The 26,647-nt window shown below is 45.3% G+C and overlaps 1 long non-coding RNA gene across 1 annotated transcript; it reads right to left on the bottom strand.

Annotated features, from left to right (window-relative positions):
• Window positions 1-700: 700 nt before the first annotated feature.
• On the bottom strand, window positions 701-26,207 carry LOC120322487. Its single transcript, XR_005562241.1, has 4 exons — window positions 26,021-26,207; window positions 23,130-23,332; window positions 1,879-1,943; window positions 701-938 (listed from the first exon to the last, which is right to left on the bottom strand). It is a non-coding gene; the product is annotated as an uncharacterized LOC120322487 (long non-coding RNA).
• Between the last annotated feature and the right edge of the window lie 440 nt (window positions 26,208-26,647).

A 26,647-nucleotide genomic window follows, 5' to 3' on the forward strand; every position in this document is an offset into this window, starting at 1 on the left:
ATGGAGGTGAGATGGGATTCTGGTGATCTGCAACTGCTCTAGCCACGGATGGGGAATTGGGGATGAAACCACACAGGGAAGCCAAGCCTTTCCCTCTCACCTTCTTTCACAAGTAGGAGGGCACTGGAAAAAGGCACCGAGCAAGGGGCTGCCATGCAACAGGGAAGGGCTGGGAAGAAAGAGCTGAAGGGGGGAGGAGAGCAGAGCAGTTGCCAGGTTGACTTGAGCCAGAGCCTTTCATAGAGGGGCAAGGGGCAGGGAACATGGAGGATCAACATTGTCTTCTCCACAGAGGAAAAGAAAAAAAAAGAGAGAATGCAGAAGGAAGACAAAGGGAAACAGGACTTGTTGGGGGGAAAAAGGGGAATGCTCAGGGATTGAAGCAGGCTAGGGTCCAACTTAATAAGAAGCGAACCAAAACAAAACCCAAACAAAAAGTGACTGGAGTTGGCGGTGGGCACCCCCTCCCCCAGGCAGCCATCCCCAGAAGGCAGTGAAGCTGCCTTTTCAAACAGCCGCCTCACAATAAATTCATGGCAGCCAGGGCTGGGAAACAGGCTGCTGCAATTTAAAGGAAGCGTGGATTTGCATATTGAATTAAAATTAAGAGCTAATTATGCAAATAAATTATGACATTTGGCAGGAGAATTTGCTTCAAGATCATTTATTACGTTCTTTTTATAACAGTGCGAGCGTTTAACGGTCAAAGACAATATTTTAAAGGAAAATTAACGCAAGATTATTAACCTAAAAACAATTCCACATTAATGAGATGTATTTCTCTTCAACTTCTCACACCTGGCTGCCTATTGATGCCCAGCCAGGACTGTCTCTTAATAATTGGCATTTTTTTTGCAGGCAAATATTGAATGAGGTGGTGAATGTTGCTTTGGACAAACTCACTCAGGAAAATTCCTTCAGGGTTTTAGCTTCCTGGTCTGTAAAGGAAAGTTGTGAAGGTCAAACATGTCTCATGTTCTGTGCACTTGGACTGACTAGATCTGAACGTGCTTGGGAGAGGACACTGTGCTATCTATCCCGTCTGCATGAGAATAAAAGCTCCCCAGCTAAAATGTGCATAATTGCTCTGCAGAAAAAAAAGAGATATAAAGCAGAAGTCTTAGCCATTTGTGGCCATTAAAGACCCCAAGGCTTTTTTTTTCCACAAGATCAGGGTTGTTAACCCTGGTATCTTGGCTTCCCTCCAGCTCAGGTACTTGCCACCTGCCCACTGGCACTGCGCTGGGACTCTCAAATGGGGCAGGCGCTGCTCTTCCCCTCCTTAGACACTGGTGCACCACCCATGTAGTCTCACCAGTGGCCAGGATCCTCTCACGAGGAGGGTGGTTTCAAGAAGGCCCCACACTGGGGTTTGGATCAGGAGGTCTTGCTGGGACCCTAAGAGATGCAGATACCTCCAGGACCCAAAAGTTGCCCATTCCCAGCCATCACCTGTTAAAAGCCTCTGGCCCAGGTTCATCCCATGCAGCTGAGGTAATTGTCTACAGTTAGGTGAGCAGTTGTCTTTTTAGAAGATTGACCCTTGTTCAGTTAGGAAAGACACCCAACCATTTAGGTTTTGATATGAAAGTATCTTTAAAAAAATAATTTTCTAAGGAAAGACAGAAAAGCGGTTGCATTCAGTCCAGCACTCTTTTTTTGCCTCTCTCTGTACTGCAGCCAGGTAGGATGTTAGGGAACTGAGATGCTACATTTGCAACCAGGTTGTAGGAGCAGTTGTTGAGAGTTATAAGGAAGCTGGAGCCAGGAATTACTAGAAGGGAAACAAATTAAACCCAAGTGGTTTCAGGAATGAGAAAGAGTCTTCCTCAAAGGTGGTATTTTGCAGCCTTGCCAAGAAAGAACAGAGTAACATACCACTTGTCCTTCAGTCATCTTCGTTTCTCCTCCTTTGCCTCCATTGTCCACTGCGATCTGCACACCTGTAGGGCAGGATGGGATGTCAGGACTTGGTTCTCATTTTTCCTTTTGTTCCACTTGTTTACCCCTATATCTTAAATGTCCCCTCATAAAACCATCTGCCTTTGTTAAAGCTAGGGTTTTTACTGCACACCCTGCCAAAGCTTGAGGGGACTTCACCCACAGCTCAAGGGGCATTTTCCTTCTGAGACAGCTGAAAGTCTGTCTTTTGCGACACTTCCACATCCACTCTCAAGGGATATTCCCCCTCTCAGGCTCAAGGTGGAGAGGACATTCCCTGCTAAATCAGTCCTGGCGCACAGCACACAATGGTGTGCAGAGCCAACCACAGGTAACAAATTGTGTTGCAATAAATGAAGGGTTTGGAGCCAGACAAAATGTGTGACATTCAAAGTTCTCAGCTCTCCTCCCTCAGAAAGGCAATCTGTGACTTCTGGACCCTCCTTAATGACCCAGAGCCGGATGGAAAATAATATTAATAATAATAAAAGAAACAAAGAAGGGGCTGGCGCATTTTTTAAATAAAGAAATTTCCCTCATCTTGCGGTTAATTTAAAAGGTTTATTTCTTGAAATGAATCCTCTTCATCAAATCTCCGATCCTTGAAAATCAGTGCAACCTGCCTCTGTGGATAATGAATTGATTTGTAATGTAAATTATATAAAACACCCTCCCCGCCAGCATTTGTGTGTGAGTGTGTTTAATCTAAAGCGTTTAAGTCTGAAAATGAGCTTCTCCATCAAAAGTCTCGATTCCATTTACATTTCTTGCATACGAGTCAATTTGTGCCTGACCCAGTCTATAAATCACTGCCAAGGAGTGCTGTGTCTGTACCTCTCCTCTTCCCCCACTCCCCTCCCCTCCTCCTCCCATCCTTGCACATGCAGTGTTCAAAAAGGCGTCTTTGGATACCGCCTATAAATGGTTCCCAATTCTCTGGTCATAGGTTGGCCAGAGGAAAAGGGACCCCAGCTTGGAGAGGTGTGCAGTGTGCGCAGTTAGCAGGCAGGAGAAGGAAGGCGAGGAAGGGAAGTCCTTCTCAGCTTCTGCTGGCTGCTCTGGAAGGATCTCTCAAGGAAAGGTGCCCTCTGTCTTGATGGCTCCTTTCCAACATACGTTTGCTGGCCACTAAAGGAATGGCATTAGAGGCTGAGGTCTTCTATTGGTGCACAGCAACAAGGTCCTCTAAAATCCATGAAGTGGGAATTACTTACACCACCTGAAGTTTTAATCCTGTCTTTATCACCCCAATCATTTGACCATGCCAAGTTTTATCCTTCATCTCATCCCAGTGATGTTGAGATGACTTGGGTCTTACCTCCCTATCTTACGTCCTGGGTGCTAAAACCAGTGTGACATGCCTCTGGGGATTAAGGGCTCCCCTTGCTGGGTGGACTTCCATATGATAAGTGCCTGTGGACCTCTGGGAGAGCAGGGAAGTGAAAATGGTGCTATCTTCACTCAAAAAGTCTGTTGACCCATCTGAGTACTGGCATTAGAAGGGTCTTAGTAGTGATGCACTTGAGGACCAGCAGGCCAGGAAGCTAGTCATTGACTCCTCGTCATTCACAGTCTCCTCCGTGAGACATCAGCAGTACCTGTGAAACACGCAGCTTTTCCCAGAGCACTGTTTAATGGCTAAACACAGAATGTGAATGGGATCATCAGCCCATTATCACTGGCAGGGAATTTTCTGACACACTTTCTTTTTATGCTCTGTTTTTCCTTCAGAAAAGGCACGATTTAAACTGATTTCTAATGTTGGGGGGGAAAATGGAATCAACTTTTGGACCATTCATGAGTCCATGGGCCCTGAATGAGCACATCCATGAGTGCTCAGAGAGCTGGAGGACACCATAGCCAAGCTGCTCATGATCATCTTTGAAAGGTCATGGCAATCAGGAGGGGTGCCTGAGGACTGGAAGAAAGTGAATGTCACCCAACTCTTCAAAAAAGGGCAAGAAGGAGCACTCATGGAACTACCAGCCAGTCAGCCTCAGCTCAGTCCCTGGGAAGGTGATGGAGCACTTCATTCTGGAGGCCTTCTCTAAGCACACGGATGACAAAAGGTTGATCAGGAGTAGCATGGATTCACTAAAGGTAACTCATGCTTGACCAGCCTGATTGCCTTCTACAATGAAACAACTACCTGGATGGATGAGAGGAGAGCAGTGGATATTGTCTACCTCATGCAAGTATCTAAAGGAAGGGTATCAAGAGGAAGGATCCAGACTCTTCTCGGTGGTAACAAGCAATAGGATAAGAGGCAACAGGGAGAAAGTGATGCACAGGAAGTTCCACCTGAATATGAGGAGAAACTTCTTTACTGTGCTGGTGACAGTGCACTGGAAGAGACTGCCCAGAGAGGGTGTAGAGTCTCCCTCACTGGAGATATTCAAGAACTGTCTGGAAACAATCATGTACCATCTGCTCTAGGATGAACCTGCTTGAGAAGGGAGGTTGGACCAGATGACCCACCGTGGTCCCTTCCAACCTTGCCCATTCTGTGACTCTGTGATTTCATCAGTCCAAAAATGAAAAATTCCAATACACCGGTGGTGAGACAGTTTATGGCTCTCTTCAAGTCAGGGATGCAGCAACAAGAAATTAACAGCTATATCAGCCAAAAAAAAAAAAAAAAAAAAGAACATTACAAATGCTAGAAGAGCTGTTGGATATGCATCCACATTCCCCCATGCATGGATTTACAAAACTAACTTAACCAGTCCTTCTTGGATTCTTTTGCTCTCTCTTTTCCCCTAGCAGAAAGATGCCAGAAAGTATTAAGAAATTAGAACACTGAATTTATCCAGGACTCCAAAATAGCATAAGAGGAAGAACAAGACCAGTGGTCACCTATCCTACCACTTTGTGTCCCCCCTCTGTGAGCCTTGACTTGCCCAAACTCTGCTCTCTCTGAGCATCCCATAAGAAGTGAGCTCCATCCATTGCCATCTGGCTGATCTGTCACTCACCAAAACGAGAAAGATTCATGTCCAGCAAAGTGAAAATTCATCTTGAGTCAGAAAGTCAATGAAAGGTAAGTCTTGTGAAAAGACTTACACTGGTACTTACTACAAGGAAGATGCTTCCTTTCTGTGCCTTGGTTGTTTACCTTTAAAATAGGGCTAATGCTTCCTTTCTCCCAGCTTTCCTCAGTTTAAATATCAGGTCTCTAGAGTGTGGGGTGTATGTTACTGTACAAATGTACAGCCCTGAGCACAATGGGGATTCTGGCATTGGAGGAGTCCTATGAGCTGCTGTAATACAAACAGTAAGAAGAGTTTTTCCTCAAGATTACTCCAGGGGATTGAGGTCAGACTTTCAGTGAAGGAAGACACAAACCTATTACCAGTTTCTGTGGGGACTAATGCAATTTACACTTTGTTAGAGGAACTCACAGTGATTTGTACACATTAATTACTCCTTGCAGCATCCCAGCTGGATAAATATTACCTTCATTTTACAGAAAGGGTAACTAAGATGTAGAGAAGTTCATTTGTTTGACTACAGCTGTACAGAGTGCTAACTACAGAAGTCAGGAATAAAACATAAGAGGATTGATTGTCAGTCCTTTCCTGTTTCAAACCTGTGGGTCCCAAATAATTTTTTCCCAGAACATCACAAGCAAAGAAAGCTGCTGTGCTTCCTAGCTGGGCTGGGTACCACTGTGATGGGGTTTGGGAACAGGGATGGCACATGCAACACAGCCTGGGAAGCACCACTTCAAACCCATCTGCACAGCCTTGCAATGATAGGAGGAGGAAATGGAAGTGCAATTAGCTGGAAACAAATGAATTTGTGTTGCATATATTTCCCAAGCTGATGGGTTAGTGAATGAACCGCTCGTTATTTCTTGGAGCAGCATCTCAAAAGATCTGTAGAACAACTTGGAAAAAAAACAGTTTTTGTGGTTTGACATTTTTTGCATTTCTGAATGCCCTCTGCCCTAGTTTCAAGCATAGCTACTGTATATTTCCATTTTTTTCATGAAAAGGAAATTCTGAAGAAACTTTGTAGCTGTTTAGGTGTTTAAACTTCTCACCTTGAATTTTACAAAGTCTTGTGAGTGCTATGTTGACAGTGTCAGCATATGGCCTACAGAAATAAAATATTTTGTACCTTAAATATCAAGCCCTCTTTATTCCTATTTTCCTATTATTCTTGTACTAAGTCACTTAAAACCTGGTAATGTTCCCCTCTCCAGTAGAAATGTTTAACTTCAGTCAGAGTTGCAAAATGAAACAGAACACAAAGCAGCATCAAAAATAGGGGAAAAAAGTGAATAAAAATTTTGGTTTGAGTTTGATCAGTGATTTCTTCTTATGGTTGTTGAGGAAGAGTGGGAAATTACCTTTAAAATAAAACCCTTTTTTTCCACAAGAGAGGAACTTGATATTGCTTTGCTGCAGCAGATAAACCTGCAAGATGAGACCAGAGTGATGAAGGTCTGGTGTGAGCTTCCCAGATGTGGCAAAACAGGTTCTCCAGGTAAGACAGACTTAAGAGTATTATAATAACAATAGTAAGGTCCATATTTAATTAGCCTTAGTTACATTTGAACTGGTATCCTGTAGAATGGTATTTTTCAGCCTGTGGTCTGCAGATTCTGGGTAGGACATGGATTCATAGGAAGGAAGGTGGAAAAAGCAATTTCACCAATGCTCTCCAGCAGTTAGGGCTTGGAAGTTTTCGGGGGGGGGATGCTGAACCTTCATGAGAGAATTTCTAGGGACCCACAAATCAAAGCAAGTGGAAAGACACTACAGCAGGATAATGTTATATTGATTGCTTTGTTTTTGCAGAGGATAGATTTTGTTTAATCTTCCACTTCCTTATATTGCTTGACACCATTAGTTTTATCTTAACAGATATCAAATATGAAAAATCACTAGAGAAGAGACTTTTTAATGTGTTTTGTACTACTTTGGGTGGGTGATAACACAGGAATTATTTTCTGGGGCACTTTCTGGTAGCTCTTTAAAACAATATTTGCTAAAAAAAAAAACAGGTAGGGCAGAAAAGCATGGGCTTGAAGTGAGATCTTATTGAGTGAAGGTTTTAGAAGAAGACATATTGAGAACCTAGAAACTATGGGGCCTGCCCAGAGCTGGACAGAGGGAGACAGAGTCCCTCCCTGGTCTGAGAGCCCATTGACCTGCCCGTACTGGCATGATGGGACAAATGCTGGGTGTTACAGGGGAAACCTTTATTTGATGAGGGTTTTGGTCTGTGGTGGGATACAGTAGGAACCAGTACCTCACCCTACCAGGGACAAGAATGTGACAGAGGGCTGTGGTTTTGGGATGGGGTGAGTGGGACGGGGCAGAATTCGCCAAGAAACTGTGCTCCTCAGCATCACATCACCCGCTGCCTTGTACGTCTGAGCTGCCAAACCTGACTGTCCCCAGACACAGTCCAACCCAGATGGGGAGCCATGAGGGAGGCTGGACAGGGGGACAGAGGGACGCAGCTTCCACTTGACAAACACAAACTGGTTTCTCCCCCTCTTTCATCCTTCACAAAATCCTAGTGTCTGTCACCACGCTGGCCACTCCAAGGGTTTAATAAAAAGGGAAACCAATATTTGACGTGAGCACAGTAGGGAGAGCAGAGGCAGTGCAGAGGGAGCAGGACAGACAATGTACCCATACGGAGAACAGAAGGATGCCAGGGCAACCACATTCAGAGCCTGTCCCTCTCTTCTCCCTGTGCCCACAGCCCCTGCTCTGCCGGACGGGCTCTTAACATAACAAGTGAGCTGAGAGGGGTGTCCAGCTCTCTGCTCCCCGCCCCCTGGATTCCTCTGCCCTGACCCCTGTCTCCCAGCTACTGATCCTAGGCAGCACCGGGCTCTTCCCTGCTTCCCGGGTGGCACTACTGTCTCCTAGCTGCTGCAGTGGAAGGGATGCCCTGGGTCCTTTCCTGAGAAAGACCAATAAAGCCTGAGGGATAAAAATACATATATATACATACTTATACATGTATATGCATATGCAATAAATAAAGCAAGCCAGCCAAGCCTTTCAGGCAATTTTAGCTCCATGTATTGTTCAGGAAGAGGATTTTTCTCCCTCCCCTCCCATCTCCTAATGAAATACCCCAAGCCCTGCTTGTTTCTTCCCCCGCCACTCTCTGCTGCCAAAGAGTGCTCACACAGGCATGCTCTCAGGGATTTTGTTTCCTGTTCTTGGAGCAGCATAGGCTGTCAGTATGGGAGAATCTTTTATTTGCCAAGGTTGATGATGACAGAGTTTTAGCCACAAAGCCCTCCAGAGCCCCTTCAAAGCTCTTGTTGCTCTCTTCATTCGCTGGCCATTTGATTCAGAGCATCCCTTCACCCTATTTCTCCCAGACCTACCCCTGCTTTCTCCTACCTCACCCCTGCAGTCACGCACATGTGCACCAAGCCTGGCCATGGCTGGAGGGATGAAGGTGCAAAATTGCTGGATATCCTCTCAGAGACCCAGGTCCTGGCCATGGGACCATCTGCCTGCATGTACATACATGTACAGCCACCTCCATCCTCTGCCTATTGAGCTACCCAAGAGACACTTGGCATGGACGGGGCAACCCACATCACTCTACCCATCAGTGTAGCTGCTCCTGATTAGACCTTTCCCTGTAGTGCTTGTGGCACTGTATGGAGGTAGGATGGAAAGCAGAGGAAAGCACCTGGCAAATGACTAGACCGTGGTCCTTTGCACAGCATCCCCGGCCACTGCCCATGCACCCCTGCCTTCAGGCTGAGCCTCACACCAGTTCCCACCTTGTTTTCCCTGAGCAGCACTGAACAGACAGCCCAAGTACTCCTGAGTTCTCCACAAAACAGAAGAAGAGCTGTGGAAGGCATGTGGAGCTGCACAGCTCTGAAGGCCACCAGCCTTGGGTGCTCCCCTATGGTAGAAAGTACAGGTGAGAGGCTTAGCCATGCTTGGTTCTGCTCGCCCTCTGTCCTCTGCTCAAAACCCAATTTCTTTACACAGAGAAAATGAGTTCCCCTCCCCCAGTGTCTGTCTCTTTTTGCCTCCCATTGCACATGAAAATGCTGACGGATTTCCCTGATCACTAGCCATGCTGGCTAGTGGCTAAAGCAGTTCATTTCAGACCCTGTGCAGGTATTTCTTACCATATATTATAGTGAATAATGTATCCCCAGCCATGCAGCACAAGGCTTATAAGGCTATCTCAGTATTCTGGTGACAGCTTTAAACCACTCGACCATTGACCATTCAGGTCTCATGGTTTATAGAGTCACCAGCACACCTTGACAGGGTTATAGCCTACTTATTGGTATAAAGCATGGTTAGGGATACATTATTATAGCACGTTGCTTCTGAAACGGGGCCGTGTGCCACCAGTGGCCTAGAGAGCCCTTGCTGGTGATCTGCAAAGGGCTGGGTGATGTGGACAGCCTGATTAACATCTACCTGCTAAACCACGATGAGCAATTGTTGGAGTGACCTGAGGGACAATGTTCGCTCTCAGATCCTGGAGGGCTGGAGGTGCAGGCGGCTCTGACAAGAGGGGGGCTGCAAAGAGCTGCTTTCTATGGAAGTGGGCACCCAACTGTGCTTGAAGACCTCTCTTTAGCACCACTGATCCAAAGGGTTGCAGCCCCCACAGACTGCAAACAGCGGCCACTGTACAAGTTGCCATGAGGCTGAGAAATGCTTTGAAGACTGCTGCTTCCAGGTTACTTGGTTTACATCCACCTTTTCTGGGCTGTTAGATGCAACCTCACCATCTTGCTTCTCTACAAATGCCAATTTGGTCTGGCTTGTGCTGAACACTCATTAACAATTACTAGAGTTAAGGTAGTTAATCACTACAGCTAAGGTTGCAATCTGACTTTTCTTCTGATTCCAGATCCCAGGTCTGCAAGCTTTTCCCATCTCCCACAGAAAGGTTTCTTCCTTGTTTCCATTGTTTTGATATTGCTCCTCAGATTAGTGATTTTATTATTAAGTTTCCAAGGATTGTTTGAATTACCTTTGAACGCAACATGCACCTGTTCTTGTTGGGACAATTTAACAAACAACTCAGGTTAAAAATGTTGACCTCAGGTTGCTTCCTGATCTCACTCCATTTGTTAAATATTGAGCCAAATTTGGAGAAAAATTACCTTGGTACTTTGAAAGCTCTCAAAACTGGAACTCAGCAATAATGTTTTAAAATTTCTCTCCCTGCACTCCCTCTTTAAGTGCTATTAAAGGAAATATTTGTTAAGGATATTTCAGCTATAGGACTGGTTAAATGGATCCATTACAGAATTACTATATGCCAGTGTTCAGGATGCCTCTGAAACAAATGGACTCATTTTCTCAAATGTTATGTTTAAGTCTCAGTGAGCTCTCGACCACAGCCTCATTTGACATATGCCTCTTCTGTGTCTTCTCTCAGTTTCCTGTGCGGCCTTGATCCTACAGAGCTTTATGCTTGTGATTAACTTTAGCATGTAAATAGCCCCTCTGAGTTCTGTGGGATGGTTACAGTTAACAGTGTGAGCATTCTCTGATGGGGCTGAGGCTGACCTCAGTCCCACTCTTGGGGATGCTGCTGCCAACTGTGCACAGTTTGGGATCAACCAGCTGCACAGGCCTGGCCTGAGTCAGGCATTCTTGCAGCACCATATCTTACCAAGTTAGCCAGAGCACACGCTGCACAGCTTTTGTGCCAGCTTCAATTTTATTCCAGCTTTCTGCAAGCTACAAGGGGATGACAGGCGATATTTTAAGGTATAAAGCTGGAGTCACAGACAAATAACACCAAATGCACATTGAGTCTGTCAGGAGAAGTTAACCTGTCAGCACTCCCTGAAAGGATCTGCATTAGCAGATCAGCTTCACAACAGATCAGCATTTGTGTCTTGTGGCCACAGTCTTTCTGACCCAGTACTCGGAGCCCTAAAGCCTGACTTTTTCGCTTGTTGAATCCAGGCTTCAGTAGGTTTAAGACAGCAGGGTGATTGCTTACCTTTGCACGGTAAGTTCTGCTGGTGTGAGGCTTTAGTGGAGTTTTTTAAAAAGGGAGACAGAATCCTATAATGTGAAGATGTGAGGCTATTAGTCTTTCCATAATCTTTTTCACTGAAGAAGGGGAAGGCAGAAGATATTGAAGACAAATAAGCAGACAAACTTTTGTGGAAGTACATTTTTACTGTCTTTTCATCGCCTGTGCAAACTGGTACACATGGGAGAGAGCTGTGAGATAGCACTGATAGTACAGATATTCTAAGACTTAGTAGGAACAAATTGTTTGCTTTGCATTCAGATTCTCAGTTCAGGTTTCCACTTCAAGCACAATAAATCCCTGAGTCCATGATCATGTCTCTCCTTCCCTTAACACAAATCGCTTTGCCAGGTCCTGAGCTCCTGCTGCCGGGTCAAGCCACACCAGTACTAAACCAGGAGTGCAAGGGGAGGAACCAGACCCACCTCTGTAAAAGGACAGATAGATCATAGTGCAGATGGAACAACTGAGGGATACACAGCTAATTGTATGCACAAGTGTAGGGTATTTATTACTGTAAAATGCTCACAAAATTCCTAGGCACCTAAGACTTACGATGGCATTATCCACCGCCACTGGAGAATTAATGGGCAGCCTTTTCCCTGTGCTAAAGCAGACAACGGAGGGGGTACTCTGTCATCCAGAGGTGAGAGCAGGGAATGAATGCATAGATGGTACTCCCCTCTAATGCTAATGGACCCTAGCACTGAGATTAGATTTACACCCTCCCTCTAAATGTACACCAGGAGAAGGCAGCTCCCCCAGGCTGCCTTCCCAACAGTGTGGTGCTGCAAAAGCTGCTCTCTCCTCTCCCTGCCTTGTCCTCACTGGCCTCCACACCAGCCAGCACAGGCTGTCCTGCTCTCCACATCTGCCATGCCCAGGTTCGCAGAGAAGGACCATTCACATTTTACTCTGGCCAGTGTCCCAGGCAGCAGTGATTAGGGCAGCACTTTTCCCCTTGCACAGTCCCATCCAAGCCTGCAGATCACTCCTCCCCATGTACCTACCATCCCACCATGAATGCTGGGCAGCAGCTGGTGTTTCAGTTCTCAGCACCATAGGAACACCCCACCATACTGCAGAGGGTTAAACAGTTCTTTTATATTCTCTGCTTGCCCAAGAAACAAAAACATGGAGAAATTATCCTTCCCCTTCCCTCCCAGCACCTTTGCTTTGGGATGGGAATAGGATTTTGACCTGAAGAATACTAAACCTAACAACAGGGAATGTGTGACTATTGATCTTCAGCTTGAAGAAGAGGTAGGCTAAAGATACTCAAGAAGAGAAAGACAAACCATCAGAAAAGTTCTCATCCACAGATTTTTCCATCATGGCTCCATGTTCGACCCAAGTTCTTTGAGCAGACCCAGCACTAGTCCCCAACCCTAGACCTGCAAGGAGCTGGGGTTCGGAAGGCACAGCCCTGGAGACTGGGAGGAGCATGATAGTGCTCCCAAACCTCTCACTAACACAGCCAGAAGTACAGGCCTCACAGAACAGGAGAGGAAGAACTCCCGGCACAGGTCTGAACAGCTCAGCTTTTGCGAGCAGCCTTCACTTGTCCCTGGCGGTGGACTTGCTCCTTGGCAACATCACCCCACACACGGCAGGAGTGACCACAGGCCCGCTAAACAACTCCCTGCAAATAATTCACACCAACTTGTTTAAAGGAGCAAATGGGTTTAATTATTAGTTACAATCTTGTCAATAATTATCACCCCATCTGTGGGTAATAAATGGCAGCTTCTCACAGACTGCATCATTAGAGTTTAAGGACACCAATGGGGTGCATTAAAATGCTGAGGAAAGCATTGATCTGGTGTAAAAATGCTCTTTACAAATTACAGACATGGGTCAAGCCCACCAGTGAGTCCTCCCTCTTCCCATCTGATGCCAGCCTGCCCTCTTCTCTCGCTGTGCATCCTCCCAGTACCCCCAGCCCATGGCTGCTAGAAAGACAAAGACCCCAGTCTGTGGATTGCAGGGGATCTAGACCTTATTTAGGACTCTGGGCTTTACAGAGTGAAGGCTGTGCAGTTATGACAGGGTTGGCATAAAGCACCACAGCTCTGTCCTAGTCAGCTCTGCTGCTTTATTCCCACAAAGGAACTGGCCTTGTCATCTTCACAGCACTTTTTATCCAATGGGCAAGAGAAGCAGGATCATATAGGCAATGTTTCCCAAAATGCAGATACTTCTAGAGTGGAAAAGCATCAGTCATCACACAGCAGGACTTCTCAGAGGAGAAATGATAACGCCTTTTTTTTTTGGTTTCTTTTTTTTTTTTCCTATTTAAACTGCAGGCTGGAATATAGGCCGGCAGAATGCAATTATCTAGGCTGGAATTTGGCCAAAATGCTGGGGCTAACAGCCCTACTGTTTCAAAATATGCCACAGTACCCTAAATGATCACATCTTGCAGGATTTGATTTTGCATTTCATCCAAAAAAGTGTTGGGAAGTTGATGAGTAGGATAAGCACAAACTAGTTCCAGTTATCACTGTACCTGCTGAAAGTTCAGCCCAGAACAGCTCCTGAAACTGTTTTAATTTCTGTGCAAAATGCTAAAAGAAGTCAGTGGTTTTATTCCCTTTGCAGATTCTCTGCTACCAGTTTCCATTTTTTTTTCAGTGAAAAATACATCAACTTTTAGAAGGGGAAGCTTGAGTAAAACAAGATATTTCAATTTGCAAACAAAAAAGAGGAAGGGCATTTCTTTCCTCTGCAACAGTATTTTAGATGGAGCTTCTTTCTTTGTTGTTTGATTGGGGTTTTTGTTTGGCTGTTTTGTTTTATTTTGTGATTCAGCCTGTTAGGACAGACAGAGGATTAAGATAGCTAATGGACAGTCTTTATAGGCAAACAAAACTAACACCTGAATGACTCTTTGCATGTACAAGTAGTAAACTCTTCATTAGAAAGAGAGCTACATTGACAGAGGCAGACTGGGCTACAACTGAGCCACAGTGTAAATAAACCTCTGCCAAGGCCCATACAAACACCCTGCCATGCTTGCAGCCTATTCCCTTAGTATTAAATAGCTCCAAATGCTCCCTGTTGTTTTGGATGCTATGCAAATATTAGCAGAAGGACACATGCTCTGTTTTAAAGATATCTCAGATACAGCCACACTAACCAAACTTTTTTGGAAAGCAACATCAGGACTTGCAGTTTCTACTTCAGCAAGTTAAATTTATCTGCAGAATAAATCGTGCTTTTAGATGCCTCAGGCTGTGTGCTAGCTCTTGCAGAATTTGGCCAATCATCCCCCACAAGGGAAGAATAGAAAATGAAAAGGTAATTTTGAAAAGTCAAAATATTTCATTTTCTATTTTGGAAAAAGAATCATTATAATTGATTTTTCGTGTTGAAATGTCTTCCCATTCTGCAACATAACTGTTTTTCTAGAAAGGACAGTGGCCATCTGTAAACAACACATCTCATTCAGGCTGGAAAAATTACAGTGTCCTTATTACTGAAATATCTAGAAAAAATTTCACCTTAGGTTAACCAGGGAAAGCCAAACCTCTCTTAATTTTCACTTGTACAAATGAAAGAAGATGAATGAAAGGGACAGTTTCAGATGCCCCAGGTGCTGGGAGCCCAAAAGGAGAATGTGGATCAACTTTGCAGCATCACCAGTGCATTTGTACCACAGTGGCTTCATTGTCCCTGTTTCCTGCAGGTCATTACTTGAAAATCTGAAACTCTTGCTTATCTCACACATATCAACCACACTTAGATGAACTGCCCCAGTGCTGCCATTGCCCAGCTCACATCTAGTTTCCATCACATCCCTCTCTGGTGCTAAGGGGAATATAAAAAAAGAAAATAAACTGAGATTCAGGAAACACCATGTTCAGTTCTTAATTTGTAGCCATTCATAATCTACTCCTAAATATCATGGTAATTCCTTTGATTTTTCTGAAAATGCAAGCGAATGCTAAAAAATAGTGTGACTTTTTGGCAGCCTGCACCAGAAACAAAGTATTCCCATGTTGTAATGCATAATGCACAGTAAGGTCTGCATGAGAACTGGGGCTGGCCACTGCACAAACACAATTCCACCGGTGAAGCTTCCAGCCTCATTCATAGTACCTGCTCTTCAGTTTTGTTCCTGTTTAAAAAATACCATGTCACTTAATTGACTGATTCCATGCCACAAGCGGTTTGCAAACACACTTGTTTGAAGAAGATATGCCCTGGCTGATTTGGAAAATCCCTAAGCAATGCATTCAAAATAATTCAGAACTGATTAATGACAAGTTGAGTAAATAGAGGGAATGGAGGGCCTGGCACAGGCTGTGGTTAGTCAGAATTGGCTGAGTTCACTTTAACTGATTTTGTATACCTTCTTTCATTTCACTTTCTGCAAAATTCCCAGCAAATCACTTCATGGTGAGGGATGTGTTACAAAATAGAGTATGATGAATAGACAGAGGAGAAAAATCACAACAACATATTTAAAAAATTCTCTGGGTGAATATTCGCATTGGAAACTGGACCTTAAGGTTCACTGCATGCAGCCAGGGGTCAGAAACATTATGGGTCCACTCACAGGCAACTTGAAACTGGGAAGCCAGGTTGTGAGTGAGCTGGTTGGAGTGAGTGCAACCTCACCAGTGTCAGGGAACTGTGTCTTTTATTGTAGGTGAAGATCCTAACCCTATATACATTCATGGGTGTTCACATATTTAATGCAAACACACATAAGTGCGTGCGCTCACACATTCTTAAAATGTATGTGCATATATTCCTATATTCACAACGAACTGTTTATGAGCAAGCTATCAAGAAAGAGTTTTCACTGAAATTATTCAGTGAATGACTTCAAACAATGAATACATTGCAGGAAATGGCGATTGGCTCCAGAGCAATCCGCAAGCAGAAAAGAAGGCATAAGCAGTTGAATAAATGGGTGGCTATGAATTACTCATTTAGCTGCATTATCTTCTTGTGGTCCCAATTCAGCAAATGTCTAAACACCCACTTCCCATTAAGAGCATGAATAGTCCCATTGATTCAATAGGGTTATTTTCTCTGCCTTCCATGGGGCAACTCAAATACTTAAATCTAAGCAAGTGCATAAAGTGCTTTGCTGAATCAGGAGGTATGTCCACACTGTATATACCTGTGCTATACAGAAGGTCAGATTAGCTGATCCAAGAATCCTTTATGGTCTTAAGATCTATAAATCTATGAATAAAACCAGCCTTTGCTGGAATTGCTTCTCCATAACCTTCCTGAACACTGAAATTCATCCACACCCCAAAAATATTAATAAAACACTCTGTGCTTAACTCTTTTCATATTATACTAAGTACGCCACTAAATAAACCTTTTAATATTCCAGTATATTTTGCAATGAACATTTTCCTGGTACGCTAGAGCGGTTCCTCCTTTTGTGCCATCCAGAACACAATCCCCATGAAATACTGCAGTAAACATTTCTCTGAGTACTACAGCAAACACTACCAGCATTAGCAGATTAACCATTCCACTGAGCGCCATATTAAGCACACGTTTAAATACTGAGAAAAGACGTATAGCCTCCTTTTTCCACTGCGCCTCGTTACCCTGCCGAGATCCATATTTTTCTGCACGGAGTCGACCAGCCCTGCTCTATTCCCTCCCAATGTCTCTCCTTCTCTTTTTTCCCTCCTTCTTTTTTCGTTCATCCGGGACCTATTCTTCTGTCTTGGAAGCCAGTGTCAGGGGCCAGGAAGAAGGGGACGAAAGGGGGTCAGAGGGTTTGGCATATTGCTTAACCACAATATCAACAAGAAATCTTTAGTGTGTGCAAGTCTCTACCTCTCTGTCTCTCTCAGCATTGCTGAAGTCTGTTGATGGAGAAACACAGGTTAAGTGTGGGTCTCCCCTTTGTGGATCGAAGGAATTAAGTAGCAGTTCTTGACTGGTGTAATTTGGAATTATAAAGCATTGTTTGGGTTTTACAGGTGTACTTTACTGTCAGCAAAACCACTGTGCTCAGAACCTTCAATGGATTCATCTTTAGCAAGTGTTTAAGAGCCGCTGACTCGTCTCTTGTTGCTGACAAACCATCTAGATTCAACTCATGGTTCTGTTCAGCTTTTCTCCTTTCCCTCCTCTCTCTCTTTTTCTCTCTCTTTTTTCCTCTTTTTTTTTTTTTTTTTTTTTTTTTTTTACTGGCAATTTGATGTTTGATCATTTGAGGCAATGAGGCGGAGGGTAATTTACGTTATCAGGGAGGTATGAGGGGTGCTGGGAACCCAGACGCAAGGCCCATTCGCCTGCTAAAGCGCCATCGTAATGTAATGAGACTCCAGTCAAGTGCAGCTAGTAATGGAGAGGAACATTTCCCATTCATCTGCCTACCTGAGACTCCACCGAATACGACAATAACTTTTGCACGGGAGGAGCAGGGGGGGACACAGTGAAGGGGGGCCAGAGTCCACACGGCACGACTCCCTCTGCCTCACAGAGAAGCACCACAGCCTCATCCTTTAGACCATTGAGGGAAACTAATTGACACAACTCAGGAAGTCACAAAACAGGTTGTTGGAAGTGCTTAACCTTTCCTGGATCCTTTCCAGCAGACACCTGGTCAGCACAGACCCCCAGCCTTTTTTGGTAGCCTGTGACTGGGTCCCCTCCTTGGACTCTCTGCTGTTACATCCCCCAGCTCAGAGCCAGGTCCTTGTGCAGAGGGAGCTTGGAGAGAGTGGGCACACCAGAGCAGGCCATCAGGAATGTGCCTGTACATCAACTAGCAGAAGTTGAAAAAAGGAAGAAACCAACTTCCCAGAAGTGCTCCAATGCTATTTCCCTTCAAAGGGGTTTCAAAAAAAGCACTTTTTCCTGATGGCCCCCAGGCATCTCCATCACCTGTCCACAAGCATGGCTTCCTATTACAAAACCAGAGTTTCAAGAAACCCCTCCCCTTTGTTTTCAAGTGTGGCAAACAGGACATTGGGATTGCATTAACAATTTATTTTAATACCTTTTTCTAATATCAATCAAAACACAAACAAAAATTCAGCCCCACCCTACACTTCTAGTGCCATGGATGTTCACCCCCAGGGGAATTTCATTCCCCATGGCTTTGTCAGAGCAGACCCCTCCTGCCATACAGTCTAGAGAAGCAGATACTAACTCCACTCCATGGTGTCCCAGGGTTGGCTGTTCCCATGACAAGGATGAGCATATTTACATCACCCTGACCATGAGGAAAACTGAGGCGCAGAATGGTGCTCTGTCCCATGCCATGATGAATAAAATCCAAGGGTTTGTGTCTTTTTCCAGAGAATGAGGTCCCAACCATGCTGGGAGTCATTTCTTTCCCCCCTACACTCCAAACTCTGCTCCACAGTTGTGGCCCATGCCTGTAAAAGCCTCCCTAGCTGCAGATTCACTTTCCACTCTGCCTGCATAATGCAGCGACGGGGCCTCCCAGTAGCACAGTAATAAGCACAACAGTAATACCCACCACCAGCAATAACAATGATGCACACATTCAAGTTCTCACAGGCGACCCTGCTATTCTGCACACTTTGTTTGCAAGCTGAGGGTAATTATAGCTCGAGGGAACCTCCTGGATGTAAACAGATCTCCTGGTATGAAGACCTCAACGTATGTCAAGGGGTGTAGGTGGCAGGGATGAGATACAAGGGCAAGAGAGATTAATTTCCTTCATCAGCCTGTCCTAAGCTTGCTGTTTGTTCCCAGAACTTGGTCTGAGAAAGGGAGGGAGGGGAAAGGAGAGAGGGAGCTGAGGTCTCTCCCTCCCAGCCCTCACCAAATTCCTGCCACATGGACCCTTCCAATTATATCCACGTTTGAAAGGCTGCTGTCAGGATGAAAGGCACAGAGCAGTAATGAACTGACGATTAATTTGCAGTTGGCTCACCCAGTGTGTGAGTGTCTCTCAGGCTCGCTGCATGCGGGTGCTAAATATGACGATGTCAGCAATTGTCAGCAAGAGCCAGGGTTACCCTTAATAAGAGACTCTCTCTCTTCACTGCCTGATTGCCTGCTGCCAGCTTTCGGGGGCTTCAGCTCAGCTCCCCATCTTCCTGACGGCAAGGGGAGCTCTGTACCAGCCCGGCAGCTGCCAAAGTAGTAAGTGGAAGGGAAAAGAAATGACCCTTTCCCCTGGCAAAGCAGGAGCAGCAGCTGCCAGTGCTAACTGCCTCTGCCCATGCCAACTTTGACCTGGGAGAGTTACGGCTTATGCTGGCATGAAAATAGCTCAGGATGCAATTGCACACGTGAGCACCAGCCATGCCTGGGCTGGGATCCCTTGCACCTCCAAAACTGGCAGCAAATTTCACAGCCCCTTAATCCATGTTTAAAACAAGCCTCTCACTCTCCACATTCAAGTCAGCATCCCCATGTCAGTGGTGGCATGATGGCCTGGGAGTGTGATTGACACTGAGTTTCAAGACAGAGCTGTTGCAGAGGAACACCCTGCTTGGTATCATGTAAAACTGTGTTGCCAGCAACTGGTTTTCAGGCAATGCAACACCCCTGTAGCCTCAGGGTCTGGGTCAGGACCTGCTCAAACAACCATACCAGCCCCACAGGGAAGGCAAGAGTCACATACTTGGGAACCACTGTGCCGAGCACTCTGTGAGAGCACACAGAGGGATCTGAAGCTGAGGTGTCCAAAGAGTTTGCAGGCTAACCAGCCAAGATGCTCCTGGGTGTGGGAGGGATGCAGTAGAGAGCATTGGATTGACAGGGCTGGGAATACAACCTGCATCTTCTGCATTAAGGGGCCTGTCAACAGGCCATGTGGGATTGCTGCTTTGTAGAGGGAAACACAACACCTGCTCAACAGACACAAATATTCAAAGTAAAGAGCAATCCTTTGGCATCACACAAAGACACCTCCTTCATGCTCCCAGGCAATCCAGGGTGTGTACAATGGACCTGCATATTCCATCCAGCCTTCTGTGTCCATTCACCAAATCTACACACTTCACCTTCTGTCTTTCTCACAACAGAAATGGACCCAGGCCTCAGCCATTAACCACCACAAATGTGCTTAATCTCAAAAAGATATTTTCTTCAACTGCCTGAAGACGGGCACCCCAAATCACTGGGTACCTTTGAGAATCTGGGTTCAGGAGGGTCATAAATATATTCTGCTGTGGAGCAAGCATTGGATGCTTGGGATGTATCAAGGCAACGCTCCTTGATGGATGTGGGACAATGTGTAGGGCATTAGAAGAGTGCATACGGCAGCTTCCTTTTAGATTGCCCAAAGGCCTGTAAAATACATTTCACATCTCTTGTTCAGTAGATGATCATCTAGATTATTAGACCTGGCTTCACATGTTTATGTTGGGATCTGAAAAGTGGGTTCACTGATTTCATCTTAGGCATGGACTTCAAGAGCTTTAGAGAGCTGATGAGGAGAATACAAAAATCAGCTGCAAATGGCTGAAAAACCTCTACCTGGAATTATAAACCAATCACTGTATCCTTCCTGCTGTAAACACCACCTATCAGCAGTATATATACCAGATCATGCATAATATCCCCCCCATCTGCCATTCTAAGTGTGGGATTCCTGTGTAGTCCATGTGCTGTAATATCTTGTCATGGTTACCATTTTACTGCACATGAACAGTGCTCCTCTGTGGCTGCCAAAGCTCTAATAGCAGCAGATTCAGTAGGTACTCCAAAGCCTCTCCCACTAATGTAAGCTTTATCATCATGGCTCCCCTTGCAGATGGACAATCCTGTTGGTGTTAGTGGGCCTGGGATCAAGCATTTTCCTCACCTGCTGCTAGTCTTTACCTCTTTCATGGAGACACGGACATCAACTGAGAGATATTTTTCCTTGGGACACTTTCTATTAGGAGAACTTCACATCTGAGCTGGCTGAGGTATCCTGTGAATTCATAGCATTTATAGCAGCTGGTGTTGTTCAAAGTAAGAAAAAAAAAAAACTTGAAAAAAATATTCCAGAAAACTGGGTGCCTTTTCTTTTGACACATTCCAAAAAACCCTTCTGATGGTTGGTACAGAGTGGCATTTATTTCTAATTTGTCTGGATGCTATTAGACAATGTTTACAGAGCTCAGACACCAAAAGAAGCATCCTTTTTCACCTTGAACAAGACATTTAAATTAATCAAAAGGGATGCTGTGGGTCCCTGTTTCCCTCTCAGCCAGCCTCTTGATTTGCAAAAAAAGTTTCAACAGAACCAGAACCAGGTTATGGCCAGGTATGCATGTCTTTGGAACTGCCTGTGACTAGAAGTCTGCTTTTCACACAGTTCTGGTACAGTTATGACTTTATCGCTACAGTCTTCAGGTGCTCACATAACTTTACCAGTTTCCCTGCATGAAATCACATGCCCTGTCTGGACAAAAATACAGAATGAAGAGAGGCAAAAAGATATTCAGAGATGGAGTCTACTCAACAAGGCAAGTGTTTGAGATGGTCTGAAGTCCATGTTAGCAAAATGGATACAGCCCCCAGGGTACCCTAGTGGTGTTTGATGCCAGGTCCTGTCATACCAGGCTAAGGAAGGGGACAATGGTGATGGGCCTGTATCACCATTAGCTCTGTATGTACTGCACAGAGTCTTTCATCTTTGGCTGCAGGTCTGTATTTAACTTACAGGTCTTGCCGTAATCACAGATGTGTTTTTACCATGTAATCTCTGCCATCAGAGCTGGCGTTTCAGGCCCTGCTCCTCGCATCACTCTCACTCCCTCACAGTGCTTTCCCAGCAGATGTACAGGGTGTCCTGCCAGCTGGCGACAGGCCGGGTCCAGCTCACTTATCATTTTAAAAAACTTGCCTCAATGGGAACTTCCTACAAAGATGCCTTCCAAGCCACTCTTCCTGCCCACCAAGCACGCCTGGGCCTGAGAGAGTGACTTTTTGGCTTTCTCTGCTCCTTCCACCCTGCCTGGCTCCCATCAGGAGCTGGCTCGGTGGCCACACCATGCCTCAGCGCAGAGGAGGAGGTGGCAGAGTCATGGCACCGATGCCACTTGGCAGGCCCACCTAATGACACTGCATGCACGTGAAAGCCAAGTGCAGCCCTTGGAGAGCCGAGGGCTCCTCTGCAAAGGAGACCTGAGCCCTTTAAGGAAGAGAGAGGAGCAGAAATCAATTGTCTGCTTGCCTTCCTCCCCAGGCCCCCCTCTCCCCCTCCTCCATCACCACCACCACCACACACGCACCCTATTCACCCTGCTGGAAGGTGACATTTGCTATTAACCTTATATTGGGCCATTTTGTAAATCAATGTCACTTACATTTAATAACAAGTGTAATCAAAGGAATTATGCAAATTTAATTTGATGCTTCTTGAATTATGCAAATCTGCACCACATATAATGGCTTCTGACATGTGCCCAGTTGGAGAACGTTCCATTACCTCCTCTCTTATTACCCCTATTATTATTTTTATTTTTTTATCCTGTGGGGGGGGGAGGGAGAAGGGAGGGAGCAGCGGTTAAGCTTGGAAGCAGGGGGGACAACTGAGTGCAGGGAGAAGGGAAAGAAGAGGGGTGGTGAAGAAAAGCACTCCTTTGCCTGCATTTTGAGTAGAAAAGCCTCCTGAAGGCATTTCTGTTATTGTTATTGCAGAGCAAGGAGAGCGGGATGGGGAGGGGGATAGCGGAATGGGGATGGTTGGAATCATTTCCCATGAATGGCTTTGCAGGCAATAATACTATAAGCCTCTGATTCTAAATTACTGCCCTTCCAGTCCTATCTCCAGCATGATATTACTCTCCTTGGCCTCTTCTTCCTGAATTACTAGTCAAGCTGGGGGAGGGGGAGGGAAGAGGGGAGCAGGATCTACAGAGTGGAAAATGCAGAACAAATGGGTTAAAAGGTGTTTCAGGATTTTTGCTCCCTGGCCTTCCCAGGTACTCCCACATTCTTATTCCTTCTGCCAGGGCCCCAGAAGACTAACTGTTCTTTTCCTGTTGGCTTTCCTACCATTTACTTATTTCCTTGCACATGACCCCAAGATCAGGAAAAAAACAGCCACATGATGCATGTGACACAATTTGTGGCACAAATCTTCTCAGAAATCTGGGGTATCTCCAGCCAGTGACACCCCAAGTTTCTCCCTTTGCAAGCAGCAGAAGTCATTTTGGACCAGCCTCTTTCTCTGTTTTGTCTGCTTGTCAGAGATGGCAAGACAATTTGATACTCACAGAGTGGATCTGAAACACAGTGCCATGATGACAGTGGAACATATGAGGCTGGACCACATTTTCCTCTGCTGTTCCTCACAGCAACTGATGAGTGACTCTTGCCATGACAATTTGTTTGCAGTGTGACCTTGGGCAAGACCACTCCCATCTCCGTGTCTTGGTGTCCTCACACTTGTGCAAAGCAGACAAAGAAACTGATCTGTCTTTGGGAAGGAGGAGAAGAAAGAGAAGACAAAATGCATTTTTTAAAGTCTGTATGCTTCTCTAATGTGAATTGATACACATTATGAGGGCACAGTGTGGATAAAGTGTGGCTTTATCATTTCTATAAAGCAAAGAGTCGCTGATATCCAAAGTCTCCCTGCTCTAGATTTTGAGAATTGAAAGGCAGGAGAGGATTTCTACATTTACCAATTTATGCTTTCCATGTTTCCTTCCAAAACTCTTTCAGAAACATTGTGGGTTTTTTTGCTCTTTGCTTTAAATATTTCTGCTTTATTACATAGCCCTGTAAGACTTCAGTTTTTCTCCAATGGAAGATAGTTTCCAGAAACATCCTCTGCATTTATATTTTAAACACAATAAATCAGAAAAGATGTCCAGATTAATTTTTTCTTACCTATCAATAGTTCAAATTCTTTTTAAAGCTAAATAAAAGGGGCTTTTCTGTTTAATGGAAGGATTTTTCATTTGTTATCAAAAATACACTCTCATACAAATTTTGGTGAGAGGAAACTGTTCCTGCTCTGCCCAAACGGAACATCATTTGGAGTTCAGTGCAGAAAATGTCATGTTTCAGCCAGTTCTTAATCATATGGCTTCCACCAATGATGAGGTGAAATGGATGTGCTTACCCCACTTCAAGGCTTACACCTGCTGGGCTTAGAAAAGAAACATATAAGTCACCCAGGGGATGCTGCCAAGTTACCTTTCAAGACCTGATGGTATTTGGCAGCATGACTAGCAGCTCTCCAATGTCATCAACATTCCACCACTGCTGCTACTTCTCTGTAGAGCCCATATGGGAAACAAGGGTGGATTTTCTTCTCAAAAAATGCAGCTGTAGGTAGAAATCTTTCTGAGAGGCCTCAGTCCAGCATCTTCTCTGACCCTTGTCCAGGGAGCCCAGCCCTGCACTCTCCAGCCCCCAGGGATGCAGTATCTGAAGGGAAGGTGTCAGCAGGAACGTCAATAACAATGTCTGACGCTTCCTCACCTCTACCTGAGATTGTTAATTCAGTGCCCAGAGACAGTGTTTGTCATTAGGAGGCCGAAGAAAAGAACAAAGCTCATTTCAGTGCCAGATACACCAATAACCTCTGAAGCCCTCCTCAGCCCAAGACTTCTTGACTGCACAGAGAACAGAGAACTTGCCTTGCTTTGGCTTGCCTTGCCTGTAGATGATCCCCATGGCTCTTGTGGACATGGGGGGTTGGTCAGGACCCACTACTGTCCCCCAGTTCCAAGTGCTGCACAAGCAGATCATCAAGAGAGTGCCCATTGTGAAGTGCTGCAGCTGAAGTGCCACTGCTGAGGGTGTCCACCTCACACAACTCTCGGCCTCACAGGTACCTCAGGGGAAGCAGGTTAAATGAGTGCATAGAGCTAAACTTGCCCCTGGTGGTAAGCCTGCTGAGGTCAACAGAGGTACCAAACAGCCCGTAGGGTCCTATTCTTGAATTCAAGAGTTGTGTAGCAGATGGAAACACCTCTCCTGCAGAGAGAGCTCAGCACACAACATGCTGTTTCATAGCTGGTGTTTCTGGGCTTATCTCTCCACAAAGCTTCTCAGGAAGATGTCTCCTAATAACTCCAAGTGTGGATATTCCAGGATAAAAGAGTCTATGCTGGAATTTGTTTGGAATACCTGTCAGGAACAGTCCTCTGAGGTTAGAAAATGTCCTGTACCCAACACTACGGTCAGCAGCATCAGGCGCAGAGCTATGGCATCACTGACTGTTGTTAACATGGGCTCACGGCTGCCTCTGTGTTCCTCAACTCCATCCTCAGCTGGAGGATGCCAGGTACAACAGAACTGCAGAGGAGCCTGAAAGTGAAAGCCTTTTCACTAGGGAAAGGAGAACCTATTTCGTGGAGCTTAGGTCCTGGTGTTGTAGGTTGAATCAGAAATAGGCAATGCAAAGTTCTCAAGCCTAGACTGGAAGACCTTTGTGCCATTACCTCGAGAGTGAATTTGCATGCCTTCAGCCCTGAACGGGCATGCTGAGCTTCCCCAGGGTAAACAAATAGAGTGGGGAAGTGTCTCTGAAAGCCATAATTGACACAAGGGCTCTAAAAGGGACTGCTCCCAGCAGGAGGCCATGCTGCTTGAAGTTTCCTTGCTCTCCCCTTCCCTGGAAATCACAGGTCATTGCTTGCAGCCACCTCCTCCCCCCTAAAACTGTAACCAGTGAAGAGCCATAAAAACACTGAAGCACAGAAGGGCTGGGAATCTGATCTGTTGAGAAAGCAAACACTGACAAAATGACAACAAAACATCCTGGGAAGCAGTTTGGAGGGATGAGGTTGGGACAGTGCAAGAAAGGAGTTCCTGGAGGAAGATGGTGAAGGCTTCAGAGACAGCAGAGACAGGGGTGAAGAAAGTGGTGACATGGTGCTGTGACATTTACCAGTCATCTGGAGGGGAGCTTCTCAGGAAGATCTTTTTCATTAAAATAAACTTTTAAATGAGAGCTGAACAAGAAATTAAATTATGGACAGTCCTGCTTCTGACCAGGGTCCCAGCTCTCCCACTGCTGACTACGCTTGGCCAGGGTATACAGGAGCAAAAAGGTGTCCTACCTGCTCCATGCCTCTGTTTTCCCACCTGTAAGGAGGAGAAGACAGGACAGACACTCACCCCACAGGACTGGCACAGGATTGACACTCACCCCACAAAGCAGTGACTCTTCTGCAGTGTGACTCCACTGGCACCAGGGAAAAGCCTCTTGCTTAGCTAAGAAAAGAGGTGTGCTGTGGGTGATGCAGGGAGAGAAAATATTCCTATTTACCCTTGTCCTGGCAGTGACAGGGGGCTGGAAGTTTCACTGGGAAGGTACCAAAGTTTCTCCTTCATTTTGGGGCAGATGAAAGGAAGACAGCAGTCACATTTGATGTAGAGTGGGTCATATGTATGAATGAGACCTAAGAGCTAGGTAAGAAACACAGGTAAAAGTCAAGTAAGAAATGAAACAGGTAGATTGGCTGATTTTTTACAATTAATTAATTACATATATTTTTATTATGTTTTTAGAGGCTTTAAGGCTCTGTATTTCATACTTTAATTACTGTAAAGAGCTCTAGGAGTTAAATATTTGGGGAAAAAAAACTGTTTTGAGGACAGGTATTGCCTTCCTACAAGCATGACTGGGGTCTGCATGGACAGTCTCCCAATGCTGCTTTTAAGCTGGCAGGCATCTGATGAAATGCAGAAGCAGCAAAGTTGAGACCAGAGGGAGCCAGTCTCTTCTGGAACTCCTTCCCAGCACCCTGAAAGTTTTGGCAGATTCTGCTGTCAT

Source organism: Pipra filicauda, unplaced genomic scaffold (assembly GCF_003945595.2).
Source record: "Pipra filicauda isolate LSUMZ 115617 unplaced genomic scaffold, ASM394559v2 scaffold96_size2947999_pilon, whole genome shotgun sequence".
Classification (NCBI taxonomy): domain Eukaryota; kingdom Metazoa; phylum Chordata; class Aves; order Passeriformes; family Pipridae; genus Pipra; species Pipra filicauda.